This window comes from Zootoca vivipara, chromosome 1 (assembly GCF_965207765.1).
Source record: "Zootoca vivipara chromosome 1, rZooViv2.hap1.1, whole genome shotgun sequence".
NCBI classification, from domain to species: domain Eukaryota; kingdom Metazoa; phylum Chordata; class Lepidosauria; order Squamata; family Lacertidae; genus Zootoca; species Zootoca vivipara.
Genome location: NC_142582.1, coordinates 118,919,511 through 118,931,779, shown reverse-complemented (window position 1 = coordinate 118,931,779; position 12,269 = coordinate 118,919,511). Strand labels below are relative to the sequence as shown.

The 12,269-nt window shown below is 43.5% G+C and overlaps 1 protein-coding gene across 20 annotated transcripts in view; it reads right to left on the bottom strand.

Annotated features, from left to right (window-relative positions):
- The window catches only part of EVL (Enah/Vasp-like), a 149,603-nt gene that overhangs the window by 26,125 nt on the left and 111,209 nt on the right, over window positions 1–12,269 (bottom strand). The window lies entirely within an intron of this gene.

Genomic DNA, 12,269 nt, shown 5'->3' with positions numbered 1-12,269 from the left:
TATTTCAGGTAAGTGTGCACAAGAATGCATGTATTAGTGAACATAACTGACATTAGCTAGAAGGTCATAGAAAAATGTGCACAGTGAGAGAAATGAACCATAAACTGCTGCCAAAATTTCCTGAGTTGTTTTTGTGTGTGTGTGTGTGTGTGTGTGTGTGTGTGTGTGTGTGTGTGTGTGTTTAAATTGCAAGCTGATGAAGAAAAGTAGAGAACTTTAGTTAAGGCTAGAAAAATGCGAAACTGAAAGAAAGCAAAACATACAGGTTTGTGCACACACACACCCCAGCAGCAATTCAAAACCAGAAACACGTGTCCATAAAACCAGCAGCTACCAGTCAGTATTTTAAAAACTTGGTGCCTGTTTGTTTGCTGTGAAATGGATTCCAACATCCTCTCTCCTTAAACCTTTCATTTGTTTGGGATATGCCTCTGTGTGTTCAATGGACATGTGAGAAGGGCATCACGGGGAGAGGGTTTGTGTCTCCGTGCTCCCCCACAAACATTCACTTGTTTGCTGGTACACTACTACACCTGCCTGTACTCATAGGTGGGTTTTTTTTTACACACGTAGGGACCTAAAAAAAAAAAACCATCACAATCCATATGGATTTAGCCATATTTTGAAGATGTGCCAATGGATGAATCTACTGCAGGGCTGAAGCCTGTCATTTCCCCTGCCCCAAATACACATGTTCTAGAGCCTAAGGAAAAGGCCTAGAATCCCATGTTAACACCCAAGAGTCCACCACACTGTAGCTTTACATCAAGAAATGGAACCCAGATAAACGGGAGGCTCCAGGAGGAGGGGGAGCTGGCTTGATGGCTCCTAATGAATCCTATGGAGAAATTAAACACGGTGAGTTCTGCACATCACACGATGACAGGCGTTTTGCTAGTTCTAAGACAATATTGAGATTGGCCAGATTGTGAGAATCCTCACAATGATGTAGGAGGTGGTGGTGGTGGAGTCATGCAATTTTCAAAGAGCCTTGGAGCACAGGGGTGCCCATCTATACCTTCCCAGGATTTCAGGCAGGAGTCTCTCCCAGCCCTACTTGGGACATGCCAGGAATTGAACCTGGGGTCTTTCTGCATGCAAAGGCAGGTGCTTTACCAGTGAGCTACGCCCTTCCCCTTATAACAGGGGGCAAAGTCTCTCTCCTTATTACAGCTAAGCAGAAACAAAACCAAACAAAATGCATTGTGATGCAGATTGTGCCAGGGCAGACCGAAGTGCTACAAATGGCTTGCAAACACTGGCTAATTAGAAAGTTCTTGCGTTCTTACAACTGGGTCGGCTGCAGAGAGCTGCCCTGCTCTGGTTTTCTGAAGCTCAGCTTCGCATTTATGCTCTGCCAAATCTCATGCACACATTCAGAACATGGAATTATTTTCAGCAGCAGCCCAATTTCTCATGCGCATGACCTGCGTGGGGCAGAGCAGCCGCTTTCTTTAGGGACTGGTGGCACATCACACGTAAATGTGTGTTGTAACTGAGCCCCAATGGCATTACAGTATCAGGAGGGGATGATTTATAGCAGAGAAGCAATGTAGGAAGGAGAGGGCACTTAGCCAGACCATCACCATTTTTCCCCTGCCCCAAATTGCCTTCCTTGAGCAATTTAAGAATGTAAGAAGAGGCTGCTGGAGCAGTCCAATAGCATATCCAGCCCAGCATCCTGTTCTCACAGTGGCCAACTGTGGGAAACCAGCAAGTGGAACATGAGCACAAGAGCACTCTCCCCTCCTGTGGTTTCCAGCCACTGGCATTCATCCTCCACGAATTTTATGGAGGCCATCACTGCCTCATGCTGCAGTGAGTTCCACAGTTTAACTATGTGCTTCATGAAGAACATTCTGTTATCTGTCCTGAATCTTCCAATGTTCAGCTTCATTGGATGTCCATGAGTTCTAAGGCAAACGTATTTAAGGGCAAACATACCGAAGGAAAAATGGCTTAAGAATCTGTTGGGTAGAAGGTGGCACCTGGGTGAAGGTGATTTGCGCAGAGGTTATGAGATTCCCATGTCCCTCTGGTAGTTCTCCATTTGAATCCCTCCACACACCCTTCATTTTTGTAATCAGTCATCAGAATCCAGCCACATGCATGTGTGCCTAACCTAACGGCGGGTCTCTTTTTAACCAAACATAAATCTACACAAATTAAATCTGCTCCAAATAACAAGCAATATGGTCTTCTGGTTTTTTTGGACCCTTCCCTTTAAAGATTTCTTCTCGAGCTGCAACATGACCAGGCACAGGTGACAGGTTTGGGGAACTGGCCAAGAGCTTTCGCCACGTGGGTGGACATTCCTGCAAGGATATACCGTTTTCCGCAGTTCAGTCTTTGCAGCAATTCATTCATGAAAGGCTTTGCTAATACCTCCAAGTCTCCTCCAAGGGTTGGCTTTGTAACAAAACCCCTGCATTTTGCACAAGCATTCTATGACTAAGCTTTCAGTGTATTTTTGGGAACGATATCGGAAACATACTATATTAAGTTTTGCATCCCCTTTCCAGTTGATGACAATTAGCCAGAACACACACACACACACACCCGGTCCAGGGAACCTAGGCTGCTTTCATTTCGCTGGCTACTTCCTGTCTTCTATCCAGTGACTCTGGAGAATGCTAACAGGCTCATTGCTCGAAAGCCACCTCGCCACTGGGCAAAGACAAACCAATGATAGCTTGGCGAGAAGCAAGGCTATTAGCACCTCCCAAGGTCACTTGTAAACCAAACCCTCTGATGCCGAAACACTTCTGATACTTGACCACAGCTGTTTTATCTGGAGTTTAATTTTTTTTCCTAATTAGATTGAACTTTTGATGTTGTTGTTGTTGAAAATCCCTTTTATTCCCTTCTCTCGTTTTCCAGGGTTCTGGGAAACTGATGTGTTCCCTCTGACATACCATGAATTTGCTTCACCTATTAATAAAAGTGTGAGACTATCCATAAGGAAAGAAAAATGACCTGGGAGGGAGCTGGAGCGAGTTTCCGCAAACAAGTGGGCAGAGAACGAGGGAACATCCAATGAATCTGAATGTTGAGAGATTTGGGGCAGACAGAACTAAGTGCTTCTTCACTCTGCACATAGTTGAACTTTGGAACTCGCTCCCACAGGGGACAATGATGACCACCAACCTAGATGGCCTTGGAAGCTATTGCTTTTCAACAGCTACTAACCATAATGGAGGAGGCAGTTAAAAATGGAAAGCGTAATGCTGGTGGTCAACAAAAGAGGTTTAAAGACTCTCTCAAGGCAAGACTAAAAAAAAATGTAGTATATAAACACCGACAACTGGGAAACACTGGCCTGCACACGCTGCAATTGGAGAACAGCCTTTATCAAAGGTGTCATGGGCTTTGAAGAAGCTCAAACTCAGGACAAAAGGGAGAAACGTGCTAAGAGGAAGGCACGCTTGGCAAGTCCACACCATGATCAACTCCCACCCAGAAACCTATGTCCCCACTGTGGAAGGACGTGGCTTCCACAGTCACTTACAGACTCACTGTTAAGACCATGTTCATGGAAGAGAATCTTACTTGGCTACAAGTGATCAGCAAAGAAGAAGAATATTGAATGCTGGAAACCACAGAAGGACAGGAGGTTGTTGAACTCAGATTTCTCTTGCAGACTTCCCACAGGGACCTGGTTGGCCACTGTGAGAACAGGATGCTGGACTAGATGGGCCTTATGTTCTTTGCAAAGGGGTGATGAGGACCCACTGAGGCATGCAGAAAATCCCTTAGGGATTTCCAACCCGAACCACCAGGGCTGAGGGCTACATTTCAGCAATGTTTTTCAAGCTGCTTTCAAACATTGGCAGCAGATGGAAATGTGCAGGCCCCAGCTCTCAGCCAGCTAGGGCTGAGACAATTTACGAGGGCCAAGGCCAGGGCCACATTTAGGTTTGATGAGGCCCTAAGCTACTGAAGGTAATGAGGCCCTTTATATGTCCAGCTGTCCTTTGTCAACAACAAATTGTCGCTGTTTTTTGTGATGACTATATGCTATATGGACCATGCAACCAGTCCGTGCAGAATGTAAATGGTAAAGGGACGCCTGACCATTAGGTCTAGTCGTGACCGACTCTGGGGTTGCGGCGCTCATCTCACGTTATTGGCCGAGGGAGCTGGCGTACAGCTTCCAGGTCATGTGGCCAACCAGAGCAGCGCACGGAAATACCGTTTACCTTCCCGCTTGGAGTGGTACCTGTTTATCTACTTGCACTTTGATGTGCTTTCGAACTGCTAGGTTGGCAGGAGCTGGGACCAAGCAAGGGGAGCTCACCCCGTCACAGGGATTCGAACCGCCGACCTTCTGATCAGCAAGCCCTAGGCTCAGTGGTTTAACCCACAGCGCCACCCGTGTCCCGGTGAATGTAGGCACCCTATATATAGAAATGTGCAAACCAGTGATATTTTAGGGAGCAGGCTAGCAGGCGGGGCCCATTACTTACATCATAGGAGCCTACACAACACAAAACACTGTTGCTGTATGCAGGTTTTATTTTATTAGTTTTTATCTTATATTTTGGAAATGTACATCTAGTTGTTTTCCCTCCAATTTTTTTTTGGGGGGGGGGCCAGGAGAGTGGGGCCCTAAGTTATAGCTTGTTTAGCTTATATGTAAATCCGGCACTGGCCAAGGCCCTCTTGCAGTAAAGAACTGTCACAGAAGGTCCACTCTCCAACCCCTCTCTTGAAGGAAGATGCATCTCGATTTGAGCGGAGGGGGTGCTGGAAGCTGCCCTCCAAGTCAGCTCAGAGGAGCCTGTGGTGCTGATCTAAGTAGGATGAAAGGATGTCATATAGAGGAGGGAGAAAGATTGTTTTCTGCTGCTCCAGAGAAGCGGACACAGAGCAATGGATTCAAACTTCAAGAAAGAAGATTCCACCTAAACATTAGGAAGAACTTCCTGACAGTAAGAGCTGTTCGACAGTGGAATTTGCTACCAAGGAGTGTGGTGGAGTCTCCTTCTTTGGAGGTCTTTAAGCAGAGGCTTGACAGGCATATGTCAAGAATGCTTTGATGGTGTTTCCTGCTTGGCAGGGGGTTGGACTGGATGGCCCTTGTGGTCTCTTCCAACTCTATGATTCTATGATTCTAAGTAAAAAGAACCATATGTGGAAAGAGCCTTCAGGGTGGGGGTTTCCACTTACTGGGCCAAGAGTAGGGGGCAAATCAGATGCTGTTAGTGTGTGTCATTTTAGGGGGTGAAATGTAATGTTTGCAAAAAAAATTCAGTGAAGGGTCTTAAAAATATGTTTTTGGTGTGAGGAATTCAAATCTGCTATTGTTTTTCCCCCCTGTAACTGGACAACATTTGAGTCTATGTTTGATGAAGAGGCACAAAAAACTGCTTTCGGAAAACCAAAGTATTTTAATTTGACCCTTCTGAAAAATGTCAGCTAATGCTTAATAAAATAATAATAATAATAAAAAGAAATATTAACACATAACTGCATAATAAAATAATAATAATAAATGCAATTGCTCAGAAAATTATTGCCAAGTACTTGCAGCTATATTTTATATCAATATTAGTAATAAATAAAAAATATATAACTGCAAGTACTTGGCAATGGAGAGCTGTGGCCAGCCACTGCACAAAAATCAAGCCAGACAAAACCATGGTCTGACAGCTGCCAATGTGATCTGGTAATGGATACATGTGCAGATCTTTTAAGTGGGACTGGGGATAGGAAGAGAACAAAAAGAAAATGAAAGCACACACCCACCCACCCACAATGTGCACTCTGCCCTGTTCCATTCCTTTCCCTTCATAGAATCACAGAGCTGGAAATGACCCAGAAGGCCAACCCTTGGACTGTGGTCCTCAGATGATAGGTGGTATGTAAATGTAATGAATAAATGAATAAAAGCAACCCCAGTCTCTGCTTAAAACCCTAACAAAGAAGAGCTCACCACCTTCCAAGGGAGTTTGTACCACTGTTGTGCAACTCTCACTATCCGGATGTTCTTTCCTTTAATCGAAATCCCATTCCTTTTACGCTGAATCTACTGGCTCAGGCCCTACCCTCCCGGAGCAAGTTGGAACAAATTTGCTCCATCCCCTCTATGTGACAGCCCTTTAAATATTTTAAGATGGCTATCATATCGCCTCTTCTCCAAGCTAAAGATACCCACCTCCTTCACCCTTTCCTCACAGGACTTGGTCTCCAGGACTTTCGCTTCTCATGTGTCGGAATTTGATCGACACCTTTGAGTTCAAGCCTGCGCTCAACCATGGGGCTCAATGGAAGACCTTGGGTCAGTTAAGTGTGGATCAGTCCCACCTCCCTCCCTCACAGGGTTGTTGTGAGAATAAGAGGGGGCAATGACCACGGGGGCCACTTTGAAGAAGGGTGGGATTAAAGAAACGAAAAAGTATTAAGTGACTCGAGCTGTCTCCGTTACAGCGTTTCTCCTGATTTACGGAAGAGTCAGACTGGAATAACCTGGGAATCACCTGTTTGCTAATGGTAGATGAAGTGCCCCCGAGCCAGGCATAAGTAATTTAGCAGCTGATCAATTATGCTGTAGCGGAATACAGGCTAATGAGCCTGCCACCTGTTGCTGGAACCTAGCCAAACAGCATCAAGATGCTCAGCAAAACCCCTCCCCCACATTAAGGAGCTGTTGAAACTTCATTACACCCATCAAAATACTCTGGGCTTCTCAGGTCACTGTGAAAAGGCTCCGACTCCTCACGCATTGAGAGGGCAAAGAGAACAGCCCAAAAAAGTGCAACCCTTTTGCTCAAAAGTGCAACTGAATTAACAGCTCGCTATGCACGCCCCCTGTTTGAACTACGATGCAGAATGCTGTTTTGTGGCGCTCTGGTTGAAAAATACCCACCAAGGAAGGTGGGTGCAAGGCCCGCCGAGTTGAAATGAAAAATCTTGAAGCGAATAAATAAGGGGTTAACTACGCATTACATGCAAAAACAGATTAATGTAACTGCGTTGCCCCCGCCTCCCCAAATCACATATGAAAGAAGTGCAACTCTGGGGATGCTTAGAACTCCTTTAAACCAGCGGAAAGGAAATAATACCCACCTGAAAAGTTGTGTCACTATATCATGACGTTTGTGATGTTGAAACCCTACTTAGAAGTCACCTTGGTGAGACCCAGTTTACTTGGCCTATCCTTTCCTCTCCTTTGCTTGTTGCAAGTGGTGGTCTGGGTTACCTGTGCAGGAGGGATAATGTGAGGGTGATATGGGGAGGGATGTGTGTGATGGGTCTTTCCTTGGTATTATAGAAGGAACCTTCCTACACAGGTGCAGGAAGATGCCCTCAAAATACTGCAGCCAAATGACAGCAGCAGGGATTTGGGCTTCCAGGTGAAGCCTGGAAACATGTACACCTGAATGGACCATGTTCCAAAATCTTGAATCACCTTTTTGTCTCACAGCCACACCCAATTCCATCCACCTCTGTCCAATGAATGCAGCCTTCTTCCTCTTCAGTAATAAGGCTTTGCATATAGTGATCGTTTCTTGGTCAGGATCTTAATGTGTAAAGAGGATTTAAAAATTGGGATAGTTTTTATAATATAAGGTGAAATTTTTTTTTGGCAATTAGAATGGGAATAAGAATAAGAATACTGTTAAATAAGAATTGAAAATGGAAATCGGGACAGGGGGGAGGTTGGGGAGGCCCATACAATGATTATAGAAATAGAAATAATAATGATGTTTTTTCTTTTTCTTTTTTTCTCCTTTTTTTCTTTTTTCTCTTCTCTTTTTAGGGGGGTTATTTTGGGTTTTTTTTCTTTGTTCTTTTTTCTTTTTGTTTGGATAAATGGCTGGATGGACACCCCCCCCTCTGTTTCCTCCCTTGGAGCCTCTTGGTGGCAGGGGGGGTGGAGGGGAGGGGTGGGGAGAAATTCAATCATAAAATGAAACACTGCCGACTGCCTGCCTTTCGGGGGACCCTCTGGTGGGAGGAGAGGGTTCTGGGAGGGTGGACAGAAGTCAGTGGAAAATATGTTATGTATTTTTATGTTTGTTCTTCTTATATTATTAAATCAATAAAATATATATTTTTAAAAAAAGGATCTTAATACAGTACATATTATGATATTTTCGTGCTGCGTTCTGCAAATTTGGCTTGAAGAAGAGAACAATTATTTTATTTTATTTAAAAAGTACTTAGATACCACCAATTCATACGGTATCACATGGCGGTATAACAACAATGCATACAGCAAAATAAAAAATGCAGTAAAATTTTTTTTAAGGTGGGTGGCTAATCAAGAAAATCTAGTTACAGGTAGGTAGCCGTGTTGGTCTGACGCAGTCAAAACAAAATAAAAAAATCCTTCCAGTAGCACCTTAGGGACCAACTAAGTTTGTCATAGGTATGAGCTTTCGTGTGCATGCACACTTCTTCAGATACCTATGACAAACTTAGTTGGTCTCTAAGGTGCTACTGGAAGGATTTTTTTATTTTGTTTTGACTGCGTCAGACCAACACGGCTACCTACCTGTAACTAGTACTGGTATCTGAAGAAGTGTGCATGCACACGAAAGCTCATACCTATGACAAACTTAAGTTGGTCTCTAAGGTGCTACTGCAAGAAAATCTAAGCAGTTACATAGGCCTGTTGTCTTCAAGAGATGCCTGAAAGTCAAAAGCAAAGATGCCTACTGAATCTCTGCTGGAAGAGGGTTCAAAGCATGGGACCAATGACACTCCATGTCCAATGTCTAGCTGAGGCCACCTGCATCTCTGTAATGGGAGGGGACGACTAGCCCCACAACTACATCCCTATGCAACCTTCAATTTAAAACCCAAAGGGTTAAAACTTATGAAGTGCTGGTTGTCCTTTAGGCCAGGGAAGCTCCATAACCGGTAAGAATAAAACCAAAGAGAGTATCAAATTATCAGGGGACCCATTTCTGGGCAAAACAGTGTAAAGCTATCCCGTGAGGTCTGCACCTGCCTCTGAAGAATGCCTGTCCGCTTCCCGAAGACGCTATGCTAATCACACTGACTTGAAAAGCATTGTACTGTAGAACTGTAATCTAACCCTGTTCCACTCCAAATCCTCTTCGCTCAGGTAGTAACTGATGGCTTTATTCAGCAACTGTCAGTAAACCAAAGAAATGTCCTCATCTGCAGTGCTTTCTCCAACCTCGAGTCCTCAGGTCCCCTCAGAAAATGGTCAGGGATGATGGGAGTTGTAGTCCAACAACTTCTGGGGACCCAGAGCTGGGAGAAGGCTCACCTAGGCCACCTCCAACCACTGACATAGAACCTGACATTCCCAACAAAACATCACACATCAGTTTGGGGCATGACATTTTAGAAGAAGAAGAAGAAGAAGAAGAAGAAGAAGAAGAAGAAGAAGAAGAAGAAGAAGAAGAAGAAGAAGAAGAAGAAGAGGAGGAGGAGTTTGGATTTGATATCCCGCTTTATCACTACCCGAAGGAGTCTCAAAGCGGCTAACATTCTCCTTTCCCTTCCTCTCCCACAACAAACACTCTGTGAGGTGAGTGGGGCTGAGAGACTTCAGAGAAGAGTGACTAGCCCAAGGTCACCCAGCAGCTGCATGTGGACGAGCGGAGACGCGAACCCGGTTCCCCAGATTAGGAGTCTACCGCTCTTAACCACTACACCACACTGGCTCTCTTTCTTTCTTTTTTTCTCCCAAATTTCTTCTTCTTTTTTTTTTAAAAAATACATTTTTTATTCCATTTTCCAAATTCAACAAATTAACAAAACCAATCTTTTATACAAAATCTTGTATTCACATCTTTTACCTTGCTCCGCCGAGCTATGACTTCCCCCCCTCCCTTCATACGGGTTTCTTATTAATTCCCTTTTTTGCAGTTCCTTTTTTGACATATTGGTCAATTCGTAAGGTTTATTTTAATCCTGCGAGAGTTTTTAACGATCTACAATTTTTCTCCATATAGTCCACATATTTACTCCAGTCCTTTTGAAACCTTGTCTCCCCCTGGTCACGAATCTTGCATGTCAATCTAGCAAGTTCAGCATAGTCCATCATTTTTGTCTGCCACTCCACAATTGTAGGTAATTCCTGTAATTTCCATTTTTGGGCTAACAAAGTCCTAGCCGCAGTTGTTGCATACATAAACAGTGTTTGATCTTCTTTTCTAATCTCTCCTCTTTTCTCCCAAATTTCTTCAGTGAGGTGGTTTTTTTGGGGTGAAGAATACAGATCTGCTATTATTATTATTTTGCGACTGAACAAAATTTATAATGGCAAGTCTACGTTTGGCGAAGAAGCAAATAAACTGCTTTCGGAAAACCGAACGATTTTAACGTTACCTTCTGAGAATGCCAAATAACAATAATAAATAGTATTAATATATAATATAACTGCAAGTACTCGGCAATCATTTTTAATGCTCTCTATGCAATTTTACACACACACACACACACACACACACACACACACACAAGCAAAACTGGATCATATTAATCTAAGCAAAATATATTTTAATTCCCAAGGCATGCGACAACTTTTTAGTAGCCCTCATTTTTGGAATTTGAAAGTTGAAAAACTCAACATGTCCTAACATTATCACCCTCCTCATAGGGCACCACATCCAGAAAGCACCACAAGAGAGATTCTGTAGGACAAGCAATTAACAAATGTCTTTATAAGCAACATGAGAGGCAGTGTAGTATACTAGTTAGTGTCTCAGAAGAGATCTGAGGAACACCTGGATTCAAACACCCATTTAGCCATGAGTTTCACTGGGTGGCCTTGGACCAGACCCTGTCTCTCAACCTGGTCTACTTTACAGGCTGTTGTGAAAAATGCAGGGGTGGAATGAAATGGGTTACACTGCCTTGAGCTCTCCAGAGGAAAGCAAAGGGGAAACACAACCACAAATAAAAAAAAATGCAACAGGGAAAAGTAATTACGATCGAACACCGATGATAACAACAATAACAACAACAGTAAGGTAACTTGCCAGCTTCTCTAAATTTGGGGAATTGTGGGGTTATTTAAACTATAATAACAGCTGATATCTTAGATAATGAAAATGAATTTTTTGCTCCATAAGATGCACTTTTTTTCCTCCTAAAAAGTAAGGGGAAATGTCCGTGCGTCTTATGGAGTGAATGTGTGGTCGATTGCTGATTCCCTTTCTGACCCCACCCCCTTGCCCAAGCCTCCATTGTTGAATGTTCTGCAGATGGAGGCTGTTTGTGACTGGCTGATTAGATTATCTGTCTGGAAACTGTAGAAACGGACCCCTTTCCTTTCCTAAAGAAGCTGCAGAACTGTGAGATGAACCCCATAAAAACAGGATTTTTTCCCTTTGCAAAGTAAGCTCAACAACTTTGAGCTGATCCTCAAAAAACAGGGCTTTTCCCCTTTGCAAAAAAAGCTGCACAACTGTGAGCTGATCCCCCCAAAAACGGGGCTTTCCCCATTTCCTCCTCCAAAAAACTAGGTGCGTCTTATGGTTTGGTGCGTCTTATGGAGCGAAAAATACGGTGCATCAGTACTGAGGATTCTAGGCTATAGAAAGCGCCAGGACAGATCTGTATGTTCTCATTATCATTATTTATTAGATTTCTGTACCACACTTCATCCAAAGATCACAGGGCGATTTACAATATTAAAACACAAAAATACAACAAACAAAAACAAACAAACAATAACAGCACCCCCTCCAAACACAGTTTAAAAAGCCATAGATTGTTTAATTAGCCAAAGGCCCGGTGTCTATTTGCCTCTGTGTCTTAATTCATAAGCTTTCCCAGCTTCCTCTTCCATGGTGGCTGTTTGGAAAGAACAAGTAGTCCATGAGAGGGGAAATGAAACATTCTTGTTCATTTTTTGACTAACACATTTTACTTCTTCACTAACAGCCACCATGCTGTTAGCAGACATTCTCACCCATCCGAACAACAAAGTTCTTCTTTTGTGCTTGTAATCCTGCAAACAGGAGATTGACTAGGAGGAGGAACAGAGAACAGGGCTTTTGCACCTTTAATAGTTATATAAAGCAGGACATTTCAGAAGAAGTCACTATCAAAGGTGCAGAAGCCCCATATGTGAGTGAGCAAAAGAGAGGGAGAATAACAATAACTAACCAAAAATCAACCACTAACCAAAAATCCAAAACAGGAGGCGAAATCCAAAGAAGTGGTGAGCAAGAAATTTAGAGATTGAACATCTAGACCTGCTGAAATCCCTTCTTCTACAGAACTAGTTAAGGTGCAAGAGCCAAGCCCTCTTTTGTATCTGGCGCCACCTTCACAGGCGT